At 34.7% G+C, this 17,824-nt stretch overlaps 1 pseudogene; it reads left to right on the forward strand.

Annotated features, from left to right (window-relative positions):
• Window positions 1-7,460: 7,460 nt before the first annotated feature.
• Window positions 7,461-17,824, forward strand: part of LOC149571358 (putative aldo-keto reductase 2) — a 30,789-nt pseudogene continuing 20,425 nt past the window's right edge.

Below are 17,824 nucleotides of genomic sequence, written 5' to 3' on the forward strand. Positions count from 1 at the left end.
TTGTGGGACTTGTTATTTTTGGGTAAAATCCAATATATCCCATAAAGAGATCATTATGTTGCTTGTGTAGGAGCCCCATCATTCTGAAGAATCATACCATTTTTGGTAGCTAGGCACCTAAAAGGCAATTTCCATAAGGAGTTGATGCCTTCCATTGGTTAAGATAAAAACTTAAAATAGATCTTTGAGGAGTGACTGCAAAAGATACTTGAGCAACTGTAACACAATTATTGTTGTTTTCTGGAAAGCCTTAAAGCATCTACAAATGTAGCAAATTGAGGCAGGCAATCACATTTTAATATGCAATAACAAAAAATTCATGCAATAACAAAAAATTCATGCATTCTCTCAGGTTACCATACTCAAGGCCCTAGAGCCACTGGGCTCTAAAATGACAAATAAAACTTCAAACTAAGAACATGCAGCATGAAATTAATTACTAACTAATGTCATTATGCCAACATCACTACTACACTGCATCCTGGAATAGTTTAACAATATACACTACTTCCAAATGGCATTTAAAGTATGCAAGCTAGAAAGCAAATCTAGGTAACAAAAATGAGGGTCAATATCAAGGTCAATGTTTTACCCTACCATTTGGCAGAGTCAGTCAAATATATTCAACTTGCCCTTGAAAAGCATGAGATTTGTTGAACATCCTTAAGATTCTTTTTTTTTTTCCTTACCTATAACTCGTGGTATGCAAAATAATATTGTGGATATCTTCCATTTGGCCCCTCAAAAGCTTCTTTCCATGTATCTAGCAAGACCAAGATCTTTTCTCTAACATTTAAATCAGGCTGCAAAATAAAATACAAATAAAACCCACATAAAGGACTGCTGAAAATATGCACTAAGAGCACAAACCGAAAATTGTTTAAGCTAAAACCCAGAAAAACATGTGTAGGTTACACAAAAGCTTTTTTTCTAGACCTTTTTCTTTACTATCTTAACCATTTCATGTAGCACATCTCTCTCGGCAACTTGCAAGTGAACAATATCACCACAATTTTTTGTAAGTGTCTCTAATAGCTGCAAAAATAACTAGGCAAATATTAAATCAAAGTTATCCATCAAAGTCAATCATAAATGAATTCTTACTATAGAATATTTTTTGCACTCAGAATTCAACCAAATATCTCAGTAATGATAACTTAAAATAAATCAAAATGTATATAGAAATTTATAATATTATTCAATACTAACTGTCAGAGAAAGAATCTGGATCTTAGGATTCTTATTGGCAATGTGTTTCTTAATTGCTTTGATTACTTCCTTTGCTTGTTTGTTCAAACACAATCATATTGACCAATATAGACCCTTCATTAATATCACCATATCCAAATGTCCATTTATAAGAAATAATTTAGAAGACAGAGCTGTTAACCCGCTCTATAAAAACCATACCAACATCTATTATGCGAACTCTATTCATATAACAAAGATGGGATTACATTCTCCGAACATGGACTACCATTAATGCATAATAAAGAGCAACTACCAATCAAATAATGTTAAATTGGATTTACAAAAGAGGATAATAGTGTATCAATATTTGCAAAGCATAATCAAGAAATCTGAACCTAAGGTGGATTAAAGTAATTTAGCATGATTCTATGCCTTGTAACTTAGAGATGAAGGTATTTCCAAATATTTTGTATGACTTCTTATGTTAGACAAAAGATTATATAGACACGTCTTATAAATATAGCCAAGATAGAATATATGACAAAAGGAGTAAGATTTCTTTGTGCCATTCAAGGTTCTTGGATAGGTAGCATGAATAAAATGAAATGCTTTCATTTCCTTAAAAACTCTTGAAATCCATGTTTGATTGTGACTACCATACATGTTGATCTAAGCATGCCTGGCTCCCAGTTATTGCTATGATATAGTTTAAGATTACTGCTGTAACTAATAAGTGGTGATGTAGATGAGCAAATTTGGATAACAGTTTCTATATGTTAGGTGTCGAGAAGCTTCCCTTTACAATTAAAAAAATGGTTCTACCATACATGCTATTTTATTTTATGTCATCTTGGAAAACATTGGATCATTCATGTAAACAAACCTAACAAGCTCTCTTGTGTGTTTATACTTAAGTTCTAATGTTTCTTTTCCAGCCTACACTAGAAGACTCTTCTGAAAAGTAATTCAACATTATAACATAATTATGAGTTGCGGAAGCATCAACTGTACCAAATCCTTACATAGCTGAAAACTATATAACCCATCATTGAAAGTGTTCAATATTACTCAAAAGATGCATTTGTTAAAACCATTGATTGATCAAAAGATGTGTTGGAGTTCTTTCTGGTAAAGAACATACTAGGTAGAGTTAAACCTGATACCAAGAAACAAAGACTAGAGACAAGCCTAAGGATGAGCTAAATCCTATGTTCAGCAAGGCTAAATCTCAGTTCTAGACCAAATAACAGAGTCAACAGGACTCACTTCACTTTAGGCTTTGCTAAACCAAGGTGGGAAAACCTAAGGGATACATCTCAATGACTTGATTCTTCTATGCAAGATTGACCCTTATAGTAGATATGGTCAATATTCTTCTGTGATTTGCTAAATAAATTTCCTAATTGTAGTAGCTAATTATAACCAAGGAAAGGAGTTAGCAAACAAGCCATGACCTACAATTTTAGTTCTTTAATACATAAAAAGGAAAAATTGATATTGATTGTTATATAAATGTCTTGCAATTACATGAATATTCCAATATGCCTTCACACCTCTAGATGGGTCAGTGTCTTATCCATTGGGCTACAGAGTCAATAGTTAGCAACTTAAACCTTTTTCATTGACTTTGTGATTAAGAAAGTTATCATCAAACTCTTAGTTTCATTATGATTCTCATCCTTCTCATAAACCCTAAACCTTATCAATTATAGAAAGCAATTACCTGATTCCTCAAATCAGTAGCAATCAGTAAGAGATATACAATCATTTAAACTGCATTTAACTGAAAAGATAATTTATCTACTCAGTCTCAAGGTTATGGTCATATGAAAAAGAGACAAAACTTTAAGGATAATGACGGCTGAGGATAAATCCTCCCATTTCATTTTATATTATTAATAAGACTCAAACTGTAACACATAGAGAGACAACTATTTTCAAAATATATTCCTTGTATTCAAAAAAATGCATTGTCTTGGAAATCATTCAAGTAATTACAGCACACTCTAGACAAACTACAAAATAATAATATTGCATATCAAAAATTCTACAGACAACAGACCTCTACTTCTCATCTTGGGAATCCATAAATAGGATTGCAACAGGCTACAGATGAGAGGAGGACACCTGTCAAAATTTGAAAGGAAAACTAAAATTGTAGGAAGGTGAACACAATAAATACAAAAGATCAATCTTCCACAGTAATCGATCAAAAAGTAAGTAGCTGAGGAAGATAAAAAAAATAAATATTGAAACCTTTGATCTTTTCTATCTTCTGTACCTTTTCTGTAAATATATAAAATATCTCAGCTACTTCCAGCCGACAGGGCCTTTATTTCACCCACTGCTTCCCAAACATAAATTTCTCTCTTGGTGGGCCAATTAATGTCCTTTACCCCTTGTAAATCCTGAGTAGCCTTGGCCCACCTGGCATCCATAATTGCTTTAGACTCAGCAATGAATTTATTTAAATTTATCTCTGTCTTGAAAAGAGAATCAACTAGAACATGGAAAGGGGAATCTGAAGTATCTTCAAAAATTGTTGATGTAGATTCCCGGGTCAAAATGTCATCAAAAGAAGTTGACCACTCCTGCCAGTCTTTTAATACATTAGTAGTAGTGATAATTGATGGTATACAAGGTTTCATTCCATCTGACAGTGTTCTCAGCTTACCTTGTATAACCTGTAACTTACCAGAAAAGAAGCCACTCAGTTCTTTCACCATTTCTAGGCTTTCCTTGACTGTGAAAATTTTATCTGGTAAGTCTGGCTTCTTAGCCATCAACATTATTAATCTATCCAAAAATTGCATGTAGGGTCCCCAAAGGTTGAAAGTTGGGGTTAACCAAGAAAGTGCTTCATTGCAAACTTGCTCAGCACTCTGCAAAGAAACAAAAGAGCTATGAGCTTGTTGAGATAGGTTCTTTAGAGTATCAACCCTATGGCTCATCATGGACCTAAGGATTCCAATTCTTACATCTCCTCCCTACTGTAATGACTGAGTGTCAGTACTCATTCTCATAGGCTGTGAGGATTGCTCTTCTTCTATGTCCTTAGTCTGTACTAGAGCCTGAGCAATATCCTTGGCTGGCACTGAAGTTCCTTGTCCCTCTTCTCCCTGAACTAGAACCATTCTTTGTTCTGCTTGTACTAGATGTTCCTTAAGGGAAGCAACTTCATCTTCAAGTGCCCTGACTCTATTTTCTAGTTCAACAATTCTTTCTCTGTATATATGACTAGTTCTGAGCTTATTTTCATAAAGCTTCCTAACACCAATGTAGTCATGTATAGCCTGGGATAATTTATCCTCTATCTCCTCCACCTTGGCCTCATTTATGAATGAGAAATGTTTTAGTGCCTTGGAGATTTCTTTGCCAGAGCTACCCTATAGAGTCCAAATTATCATGATGCCCTGCTCTGTGCTCTACACATCCATCAATTTTGGTTTATTAGAAGCAGGGGCCATACTCTAAACTGCCAAGGATTTGGTATCAACGTTAAAACTAGTTCCCCTCTTCAAACCACCAGCACCAATTGCCTCATAAGAGATGGCATTCTCTTGTCTTCTGATTTGATCAAGCATAAATGCTTGCTCCAAGTCCCAACCAGGTAGTAGTAACATGCCACTTCTCTGAACAAGATCCCTAGCTTCTTCCAAGGTCATTACCTCACTTTCATGATCATAGGAGTGTAGCTTTTCAATCAACTCCATCCTCTACTCATCTGATTCATCAGGTTTCATTTGGAGGACAAGTTCACTCTATTTTATCTTATATAAAAAACTTTTAAATTCATTGGATTTGATGAATTCATCATCCTCTAAAAATTGTTGAGCCTGGATGATCCTATCATCCAATCTTGTTGCTGCTAACTCTAGGTCAGTTAGACTGCCTTCTACTGCATCAACCCTGGTCTGGAGATAATTTTACCTCATATCAACAAAATACTGACTATTCCCTGGCAAAATTTGCAATGTTCTTTGCTTGACCTGAGGTGGGACCTGTACAATCTTCTATCTTTTATGCCCCTTTTCCATCCAAGATGCTTGGGGTACATCCTCCTCTTCTACCTCTAGGGCTACATATGGTTCAGGGCTGTTTGGGCACACCCTTTCTTCCTCTCCTACTGGACCCTCTGGCATTTTAGCCATTATTTCAGCATGGTCTATGACCATCTTCCTGATTCTATGAGGGTAAGGGATATCCACATAAAAACTCATGAATTGGAGGTCAATTCTTTTTAATTCCTTCTCTACCCTCTGTACATCATCCATCTTTGCAAGTTTATCAGCTGCCTCCCCCTCTGCTACTATATTTGGAATGATGTCTTCATAGGGCAATTCTTTGGAATTGGGTAGCACATAGTTTCTCATTTCTTTTAAAGTGGTCCTCATCCATCCCTCAAGATCATACATTCTGTAAGGGCTAGTGCACAAGTTGAAATGATACAGAAAAGCATGGACAAGCTCTAGGGCTTCCTTACCAATGGTGAAATCACCGATTTTAAAGCATCTACACAAAAAGGTTCCCCTATGTGCCCTAAGGCCCAAGTATTCCCTATTAACCATGAACAATTGCCAAATAAATTCAATAATCCCCAATCTAGGAGGGATGAATTTTGGTAAAATATGGGGTGGCTGAGGACAGCCATACACTCTCATCAAAGAAAAAGTAGGAAACAAAAAGATATCCCCCCAATTATGATCTAGTTTCCTCCCATCAAGCAACAAGGATGGTCTTAAGAGATATTTCAGAATTTCAAGTGCCCTAAAATACCTCGGGTCTAACATCTTCATTATAATAGCACTAAAATTATTAAAAAATGACACAGAGTTAGAAAAGTGATAAGAGCTATCCCATACCCGTGTCCACAACTGTACTAGCAAAGCTCCTTCTAGATTAGAGGTTTGATCAATAAAGTCAGAGCTAATGTACCCTACATTCTTGTAAAGGATCAAATGCATCAACAAAGAGTAGTATGGGAAAGTGAATTCCCTCATTTCTCCAGACCTTTCCTTGGCAATATTTTCCTTCATGATATCTAATATATGACTAACATAGTCATATTCACAGGCATGGAAAGCATCTTGTACATCTCTAGCAATTATATATTTAGCTCCCCAGACTTCATCAGACCCACCCTTTCCAATAACCTTATGGACACCATATATGGTCTTGACAAAATAACTTTTAAACTTGTCCATAGGCATCTTCTCCTGTATTTTGTTTGGGTAATCACCCACCCTTTTCAATTCTCCAGGAATATGTTGTAGCAATGAATTTCTAGTGAAAGCAGTCGGGTTTGCATCAAACCTTCTCTATAAGTCCTTCAAATCCAGAGGCTGATCCATTGCCCCAGTCAACCCAAAAGCCTCAATGAAAGATTCTCTATCCAAGGTGCATAGAACAATTCCATATTTTCTATGGAAAGATTTGGTGGCAGGATTATAACATGCAAATAGAGCTTTCATTAAATCTACATCCACGAATACCTCTGGGAAAATCAGCTTAGCAAGGTTCTTCTTCCAGGGATTGCAAATAGGGACCTTTTTCTCCTAGTTGTAGTAGAAAAAGTAGAAAATCTTAGCACCATTGGTACCAAGGCACCGAGCATCTCTGCAGTTGGCATATGGATCAAAGAAAATATGATCATCAACAGAGTTGGCATTCATGGATCCAGGGAACAATTTTACCCATTCCTCAGGAAAATGACTAGGTTTTTTCTGTCTGGTTTTACCTCCCTTCGAGGTCGACGTCTCTGATACTACCATTTCCTTAGCTGAAATCTCTTCCACCTCCTAGTCTGACATTTTGAATCTGTAACTGGAAACTTAGTAACCGTAGAAAACTTTCCCACATAAACTTCTGAACAATGATATAGCTCACACAGGCAACACAAGATGAACTCAGAATGTGACTCTGTAGATGATGAACAATGATAGTGGAAAAAACTCATAAGTTGACAGGCTTAAATGGATGTTTAAATCACATTGATTGCTACATGCTTGAGAATGATCGTAATCCATTCTGTCAGCCTTAGGAGGCGTCAAATTGATTTCCAACTATGCACTTTTCGTACTGCATTCAAAACAGATTGGCTAAGAAGCTCAAAACTCTTTTCTCGTGATTATGTCTGCTGAAGAGATTAGATTCTACGATATTACAACAAGGCAACTAAAAAGACCTTTCGTAATATCGCAATATTATATTAATGGCTCTCTGATCCCATAATGTCCTATAAAAAACTTCACATCGAGCAATCAACAAAAATGACATTCTTTCACAATTCTACGATAACTCCTTTATCGCAACATCGACAGCTTACTCATTGTGTTTTACGATCCCACGACAAACATTTTTGGGGCATCGTAAGTCATAGTCATAAGTCCTACGATCCCATGATCGCAGTTGAACTCACCACCTCATAGCATCGTAGCCCATCATATTTTTTCCTACGATGTTACGGTTAAGCTGAAAATATTACACTATTACATCATGGTTGCACAAATTATCCATGCGATGCTATGACAAACCCTAGTCGCATCATCAGGAAACTCTTCCTCAAAGTTCTGAGATCTTACGATAAAGGAACTTATCGTAAGATCGGAGACCATTATCCATGTGCCATTTCACTACCCTTGGTCCCACTAATGTTGATTCTGAACACATCTGGCATCTATATACTAGCTCAATTTCAACAAGAATCTGACACCTGTCATGTCAGCAAGTGACATATTTGCATTCATGAATTCCACGATCCTACAACAACAGGGTGTCGCACCATCGTAACACATCTTTATCCATCATACAATCACACGACAAGGCCTTCATCGTAATGTCTTAACCCATTTGATTTCATTCTCCCTTCATACAACACGCCTTGTAAGATCATCAAGCCCCATCTATCTACTTTGCGACCTGATGGCAAAAGCTTTATTGCAGGATCATGATCCCCTTTGTCCTTTGCTCTCGATGCCATGAACAAACACTGATCGTGGGATCGTCAAAGACCCCTTTTATTAGCAAAACACAAGGCGATATGATCTTATGATATAAAGATCACTACGGGATCGGAAAAGAAATGAAATTCCCCTTCGATGACATGATACAAGGACTATCATGAGATCGAAGAGACCACAACACAAGCCCACAATGTTACGTCAATTCCTTTGTCGTAAGATCGAAAAGGATCAAAGAAAAAAGGATTCTTTCCTTTCTTTAAAATGAAAACTCGCTCATACTTACGACCTAGGGTTAAAGAGAGATGATGATTATAAAAATGACTAGGGTTTTCTAAAATTTTGAGAAATGATCCCGACCTTATCAAGACAAGATTTTTAAAAATTCACCAAAATGTAGAAATTTTCCATTCTCAAAAAGGAGCTATCAAGATGCATATCTTGTTTCCAACTCTTACTGTTTCCATTTCTTAATCTATTAATTCTCTGAGCTTGATTGTTCTAACACCATGCATAATGCTTTTATTGTTCCTTCCTAAATAGGCTTTGAAAGGTATCAGAGAGAAGGTGCATATTGTAACTAAGTTTGGATTGACTTGGAGTAATGGAGAATTTGGTGTGAAGGGAGATCCTGCATATGTCAGGGCTGCCTGTGAAGCAAGCCTCAAGAGGCTTGGTATAGACTACATTGATCTTTATTACTAGCATAGGGTGGATATTACTGTACCCATAGAAGCTACTGTAAGTCTTCAGATTCCAAATCCTTAACCTTGCACCAAAATATTATTTTGTCATGGCGCTGTAAGTTTTAAGATTCAAAATCTGTACTACTGTGACAAGTTTTTTATTTTAATCTTATTCATAAAATTTTGGGCAATGGTTTTTCTCCAAAAACTACATAGTTGAATCTTGAATTTGATTTGATGTGAGAAATATATTTTACATATCAATTCTTGAGATTGATAAGTATGAAATATTTTCTACAGCAAGTCAAATTGTGATTTTACTACAAGGATTCAACTGTGTGGTTTTCTAGTGAAACGCATTGACACAAGTTATTTTAATAGTGGTTCACAAGAACTCATTTTTCATAAGAATGAATGGAACATGTAGTACTCATTACATTTAGATGATGCTCATAAGGTGAAGCATTAAGCCTTTCTAGAAGGTCATTAATTGCAGTACTACTTCGACTTATTGTCATGAGAGATGAGTTCTTATGAAGCTAATGTAACATGAGTCAATGAATTTGTCTCAGAAACAACAAAATCAAAATTTCAAACCTCTAATTTCACCAGAAAATATGTGTCTAATAATCAAGGTTGTATGGCTTTGGAGGGCAAGATTGTATCCCTCTGGCTCTTTACTGAGGCCTAGCAAAACAAAAGAAATTTGATAACAAGCAAATGAGTTCTCCTTTTATACAGATGGGTGAACTAAAGAAGCTGGTAGAAGAGGGAAATATAAAATATGTGGGTCTATTTGAAGCATCTGCTTCAACAATCCGTAGGGCCCATGCAGTGCATCCAATCACTGCTGTGCAGCTTGAATGGTCTCTCTGGAGTAGGGATTCTGAGGCCCAAATTATTCCCACCTCCAGGTAAATGTTGTGATGATGTAATACCTCAACAGTCCGTGATTCAATGTTTACTTTATAGATTGTAGAGAACTGAGAATAAATATTTGTGAATTGGGTTCATAGTATATACCAAAAGTTGAAGTTTTTAATAAGATTTTTTTTTGAACTTTGTTCCATTTGAACTTAGATAAGGAATATAAGCTTACTTATATTTATTTTATTTCATTTTATTCCATTCATAGGAAGTTGGGGATTGGTATTGTTCCATACAGTCCTTTCGGATGGGTTTCTTCAGCACAGGAGGAAAACTTCTTCAAAGTGTGACAAATAATGACTTCGTAAGGTAAAGGATAGGATTTTTTTTTCCATTTAATAATCGTACCATTTTAAAGATGATTTGATGTTGAGTTCAAGCATTGAGACTAAACAAAAAAGTAAAATCTAAACAAAAATCTACATGACAAGACTGACAATAAAGGTGAAAATTAATTTGATTTGATTTTGTCATTGTTGATTGTTTCATATCATAATAATTGATCTGTTAAATAGGGGAATCTGAGGTTTTAAGGTGAGAATCTTGAGAGGAACCAAGATCTATTCCTAAAGCTAAGTAAGATCAGTTTAAGAAAAGGGTGCAACCCAAGTCAGGTTGCTCTTGCATGGGTTCAGGACTAGGGAAATGATGTTATGGGCAGCAGTAGTTGTGGATCATTTTAGACCTAAGACATGCAAAGTGTCCATTTTATGTTAGTTTGAGCTTCACTTGGTTTCAAGAATACTATAATATTCTCTACTTAACAAGGCCAACCAAATGAAGGTGGACGCTCATCCGACCTCACCCCCCTCCCCCTAACAACAATCTAAAGTACCCATTATCATCTAATTACATACTTCATTCATCCATTTATGAACTATAACATTCAATCAATACAATCACATAAAATTCATTAATATGATATAAAACTCATTAATACACAATAGTAATCAAAACTTCATTAACACATAACAATATTCATTAACATAAAATAAAAATCTGTATTAATACGCATCATTCATACATAATTACTTAAAACAAAGTTCTTTCATTATCCAACAAGGTTTATCAAAGAAGATTTTCAAAACATCATTTCTTTTTTTTTGTTTTTTTGAGCTCTCTTAAGAAAAGCACTCATAGGAGCATCCATATCTACATCATTCTCCTCCTCTTCTAGCACGTGTAATGTCAAATTATGATGGTTCCTTCTCTTTGGAGGAGCAGGAGGTTGCTGCACTAAAGGGGGCTCTGTTGCAAGAACAAGTGAATGGGATAAATTGGCATACTCTTTTTCTTTTTCTAACTGTTACAAGTTTGTAATTAAGTATGAGTACAACATAAAATGCATTTTTCTTACTTGACAATGCCACATCATGTACATTAACATTTTGATCTACCACCGCATCAACATGATGAACACTTGGAACATGGTCCACTCCTTTAGCATGATGTTCAACATGCTCTGAAATATTCAAAAAAAGGATACACATCAAATTCCAATTAAAGATGTTAAATTGTATTCATAATTGTATAATTAATTTCCAATAGCAAATGAATACCTCCACCACTATAATGCACATCATGGCCTTCGTCACGAGTAGGTTCTGTGGTAGGATATGAAGGCTATAGTAAAATGTTATGCACATTGTTATGTAGTCAATTTATGTTTAAAACTAATACCAAAAAAGAATCTTCTCAACTATTTAATGTCATTTACTTTTCATCTGACCAATTTACCTATGAGATATCATTTGGTGCACTGGATTCTTGGGAAAGGCTTACAAATTCTTCACGTAGGCATGCAACCACAACTTTATAGCCTTCCTTCAAGGCAATTTTTCTATCTTCATCTGTGACCTCCACATTGAAATCTGTGCCATGTTTTTTTTGCTTGATAACGTCAGTTTTCTATGTATGGTTTCATTAAACAAAACTATTTGCAACATTATATTTAAAAAAAGTAAAAATTCATTACTCTACTAACAAGTCGAGACTAGAGATTCATATAGCCACCAGAGCCAAGTTTGTGTTGGCCAACCTTTTCTACTCTCGCTTTTGTAGCCACGGATGTGTCCTGCAATCTATGAACAATTTCAAACATCTTAGATTATATATTTAAAAATATCAATAATTAGTGCATGATTACAATGTACTTAATACTATAATGACATACCTCTTTTTGCCCTGTCCTGCTTCATTATCTCTATCTTCACATAACCTTTTCTCTTTTGCATCTTCTATTATTTTATTCCACTCCATCAGTGGAATCATAGGAGGACGGTCATACTTTGGTTTATCCTTAAGAGCCCTTCTATATTGATCCCTCACAGTCTTTATATGCTTTGCTACTCTTTTCAGAAGTAGGCCAGTGTCAAAAATGTTTTTCCCAAATTTCTTCTCAATAGATGCAATCAGCTGATTTTTAATTCCATAGCTTGTAAATTCCACCTTTTTAAAAACAAATAGATTGTTAGATCAATAACTTTAATATATTACAATAAATAGAAGAAAAGAAAAATTATGTAGCAATAATATGAAATTACGTACCTTTTATGTATGGTGGGTCCAAATAGTCTCAATGTCATATGAAAAAGATGTTCAAAGAAAGTATTATTACCTACAAACACATAAAAGATTTATCAGTACAAAATGAGTAATGTAAAAGTAAACTAAATTTACACTTTAAATAATATCAATTTTAAAGCACCTGGAAGCTTTCATTCTTTTAATGAAAACATAGTTTTCTTATTCAGCAACAATGTCCCTTCATACGAACCAGTACTAATCACATGAACTGCTCCAGGAAATGAATCAGCTTAAGTAGTAATGCTCTCTATTGGTCTATCAACTAAAACATCATAACAATTAAATGACAATTTTAGTACTGCTCTCTATTGGTCTACCTCCCTGCCTATGTCCATGTCTCTCTATGTGTGGGTATATAATATGTATGTATGTATGTATGTGTGGTGTGTGTATGTAGGCTTCTGTAGACATCATTTAAGCATTGATATGCTACTTTGTTGTTTATCAACTTGTAGAAAGACATTACAAAATATAATGCATTAAAAAATATAGCAAAATAAGGTTTTACCAGTTCTAGTAGGCATAGACGATGATGTTTGCATGGTCCTTGTTGTTGATAATGTAGCAAACAATAGTGGACCGCCAACCGAAGGAGGAGTCTGCACTTCATCATGAGCTGAAGAATAGAATATTGTTAGCAAAGACATTTGCAATGGATAAAGATCAAATGGGATACTAGCGAGAAACATCCACAAAAAAAGAGGTAAGTTTTATGATGTTGATCAAAACAAACAAAGTGTTACTTACATGAAGGTACTACGCAACAACCCTGACCATGTTCACCATGTGATGTCACAACTAGAACATGTGTTTATACAAGAACACATAAAATTAAAGATCATGGTCCATAAGATACTATAAAATATTAATATCTATTGAACTTCTATTACTGCTTTAGTCAAATTATTGCTTACCTTCAAAGATTGGATTCTACAGTCCAATTCTATTCTCAGTGCCTCTTTCTCCTCACTTCTGTCACCCTTGATGATAATGTTAACAAGTTCATCAGTGTATCTTTGTGTAATTTTTTGGGTGATGAATACAGGGTCAGTACTAAGGCCAATGTCATGTAGATATGACACTCGTATTTCAGATTACATTTGATCAACGATCATTGTAGCTTTTTCCTATCATTTGTGACATCAAATATTCGTATACTTTCATCAAAATAACTCCAAAGTCATAAAGAAAAGAACATAATAATATGACATTTGTTTCTATATCAACATTAAAATTTACAATAATTAATGTTTACCTCTATTGAAGGTGTCTGAGATGGTGCATCCATATCACCCTGTGAAAAAAATTAGTAAGTCTTAGAAATCAATAGCAAAATTAAAGTAATAGACTTACCAAAAAAAATATTAATAATAAAGTAGATTGTATATGTAAATCATTTGTCTTAAGTTAAAAATTTAGCGTAACTAATGTTTATATCTAAAAATATATTTGACATGTTCTACTTAATGTTTATATGTGCACATATGGTTTGGAAAGAAATATTTGGTCATACAAGACCCCATCATAGTTGACATTGATCCTACCTAGACATTTCATTGATCATTATGATCTTCATCCATGTCATCATCATCATCATTATCATCACCATCATCTTACTTGTCACTTTGATCGTCATTGTCACCACTACCATCCTCATCACCATCATCATCCTCTTGATCACTATCATCATCATGACCATAATCGCCATGATCATCACCATCTTCATCACCATGATCATGATCATCATCAGTATCATCATCATCATTATCACCATTATCGTTAGCATGACCAAAATCATCACCATCTTCTTCTTCTTCATCACTGGGTAACTGTCGTTCCTGATAATTGTTTACTTCCTCTCGTGCTTCTTCAATATCTTCTTCTTCAATCAAATTATACTTTACTGGCCTTCCTCTTGGGTCATGTCTGACAAAAAATGACCAACTTGGTTTGTGTGGAACACCTAAGTAAAACACTTGCTCGCATTGGCTTGGAAGAACATAGGGCTCATCTCCAACTAGCTCAAATGACCTTGTTTTAATCATAGTAAATTCACTATCGTGTTCAATAACAGTCCTATTGGGATCATTTTGATTCAGTCGTAACCTAAACCATTTGATGACAAATAGAAATATTTTGAATGAATTAAAGTCGCACTCAAGTATATCATCCAAAATGCCATAGTATCGATTTTCAGATTGTTGAGGATGTATGTCAGTTCTAGATGAAATATTGGTGACTGTGAAGACAACACTTATCTCGGAATCACACGTTTTCTTCGTTTCATCTAATTTTTTTGTGCAAAATTTATAGCCATGGTAGTACATAGCTTTGTGGTGTTTGACCTACAATTATTCAAACATGTCAAGAATCTTCTCATTGATTTGTGAGTTGATATTAAACTTATGTCTCATGATTAGTAATCTTATGCATAGCTTTGTATCTCTTAAGCCATATATTAGATCAAGTACCATTGGCGTAACATTGGGATCTCCATTACGATGAGCTTCTTTAACCAACGATGCAACACCATCCCATGTTAATGAGCGACCCTTTTCTTGAGACTGTTCAATCCATACTGTCATCCAATCAAGATTGTTTGCAATATACAAGTGTAGTGCATCCCACTCACGACCAACTATAAAGAAGACAATTACACCAATTAGAAACAACTTATATATATTGATGATGGATAAGAATTATTAAATTACAAAAAAAAACTTATAATTACCTCTCACCCTCCTCAATCTACCTTTCTTCGTCAGGTACTCCCCTTTGAATTTATCATTACAATTGGGATCCCAAATGCGATCTACATGGATACCTGCTACAAACTTTGGAAGATATTCACTAATATACACCATGGTCTGGTATATCATATATCCCTCTATCATAGAACCCTCAAGACGTGCTCTTTGTCAAACCAAGCCCTTCATAAATTTGAAGTGCCTATCAACCATCCACATTGATCTAGCTTGTATAGGTCCACACAATTCAATCTCTTCAACTTGATGTATGAGGTAGTGTTCTTGAGCATTGAAAAACGTTGGAGGTAAACACTTTTTCATTTCACACATAAGCTGTGGAATTTTTCTCTTCCAATATTTTATATCTTTTTAATCAATTTCTTTAGATGATAACCACCTAAAAGAGATTCAATACACAAAAACACATAAAGGAGATTTCAAATAAAATTATACAATAGATTTCAGATAAAAAGCTACAAATCTAAGAAAAAACACTCTTCTAACCTCATGTATTTTCCAAGATCATATATAACTTGTTTAATACTGTTGTGGAAGGGATAGAGGTAGGATGAACTGCAATCATTAAAAAATGATCATTTCAATATATTATTAAATAATGCAATTGGTACCACATTCAATCTTACAAATATACTGTAAATAGTAAACATGACTTACCTTGAGGAAGGTATGCCAATCATGTGTTTTCAACCTTGGCCCAAAATCACCTTTCTTTGATAGAAGAGTGCTTATATTTGTAGCAAATCCTGTTGAAAATTTTGTTTTTTTTATGACTTCTTTTAATGCATCACTTTGTTGCTTCGTTAATAACCACGGAAGGGCACTTGTATTTATGTGGTCTCCATTCCTATTTGATTCAATGAAAACTTTTAGTGCATGATTGGATTCATGAATGTCAGTACAAATTTTAGCAATTTGTTCTCTATCACACCTTCCATCCAACATTTTCCATAGTGTCTCTGTTACATTCTTTCCAATATGCATAGCATCAAACAAATGCATGATTGGGAGATCCTTGTAGTATGGTAACCTACTAAATTGAGTAGGATAACTTTTCATTCCTCTAGGAAGTTGGTCATTGATGCCTTGACGACCTTCATGAGCATCAATTACAACATTAGTAAATATAAGACATAATCAAAATACAAATTGTAAACTTCGGACAACAAATTGGACATTACCTCGATGATTTAGTCTATCATAATCCAACTTCCATAAATGAGCTGTCATTCTTCATGGCCTTGATGATGTCTCTTCTTTCTCATTGAAAAGATGTTTTTCAAAAATTCAATACCTATGATTATTGTGGAGAAAGTGTCTAAACTCATCAAACACCTGCTTTCCTAAACTTCTCGAATGATGACATTTTATCTTTGGACCACAAATTGGACATGCAAATTTTTCCTTTGTCTAAAGACCTAAAAGATCATGTATAATTTGATCATGTACAATTATCATGTACAACTTAAGCATTCGATAGTAATGTGTAAGCACTATAACAGACCAAAAATATGTTATCTTAACAATATAACATACAGCAAAAGTGAGTTAGCCCAGGGGCATCATGTATTGTCCATACAAGCATTGCATGGAATTGAAATTATTGATGTCCTATCGGTCTAGAGATGTCATACATAGTGATGCCATTCCATAACTTCAACAAATCGTCAATTAGGGGCTCAATATACACATTCATATCTTTGACTTGGTATTTACCTAGCAATTGAATGAACATAAACATTACGTAATTATTAAAACCATTTTCATGCACTATTTATAAATTAATTTAGATAACTATAAAAAAAAAAAACCTAGCACAATCATTAACAACATTATGTGCTCCCTCTTTATGGACATCCAAGGAGGAATGTTATTATTAATAACAAAAATAGGCCATACTAAGTAAACAGATCTCATATCTCCATATGGATTGACACCGTCCGCCGCCAATAAAAGTTTCAGATTACGAGGTTCTTCTTTAAAGTGTGACCATGTTTCTTCTATCTCTTTAAATGTAGAACCATCGGCAGGCATTCACATAATGTCATCCTGACTTCTATTGCATGCATGGTAATCCATAAATTGTGCCAAGCTAGCGCACCTGAATAATCGTTCAAGACATGGAATAATGGGAATGTACCAAAGAACTTTGTGAGGCACTTTTTTTGTTATTTGATCTGACTGATATCTACTAACACGACAATCAGGGCATTCTGTTGCAAATTCATGTTGTTTATGATATAGAATGTGATCATTGGGACATGCATGTATTGTTTGATACTTCATTCCAATCTGATTCATAATGTTAGATAATTCTCGGTACGAATGAGGCAAAATGTTTGATGGTGTAACAAAAACTCACTAATCAACCTACAACAACAAATATGCATTGTTAATATAATGAATAGTAATTGTATGCTAACATTGAAGATGACAAAAATGACATACCTTAGCATACGTGACATTGCTACATTGGATATACTATTCATAACCTTTAAGTTCACCAACAACACTATAGCCGAGAGTAGAGTTGTTTGGGAGCCTTTGTATAAGGGCTCATGTGCCTTCTCAAGTAAAGGTATATCAAGACCATCTTCATCATTATTATCAGATTCGCTAGTACCATCATTGTGAGCCTCTTCATCACCTGCCCCAATACCATCTTCTTCAATCATGTCATCTAGCACATTATCATCTTCTTCCACAGGAG

The sequence above is a fragment of the Cupressus sempervirens genome, chromosome 2, assembly GCF_028749045.1.
Source record: "Cupressus sempervirens isolate cs-2001-9-10 chromosome 2, ASM2874904v1, whole genome shotgun sequence".
Lineage (NCBI taxonomy): Eukaryota > Viridiplantae > Streptophyta > Pinopsida > Cupressales > Cupressaceae > Cupressus > Cupressus sempervirens.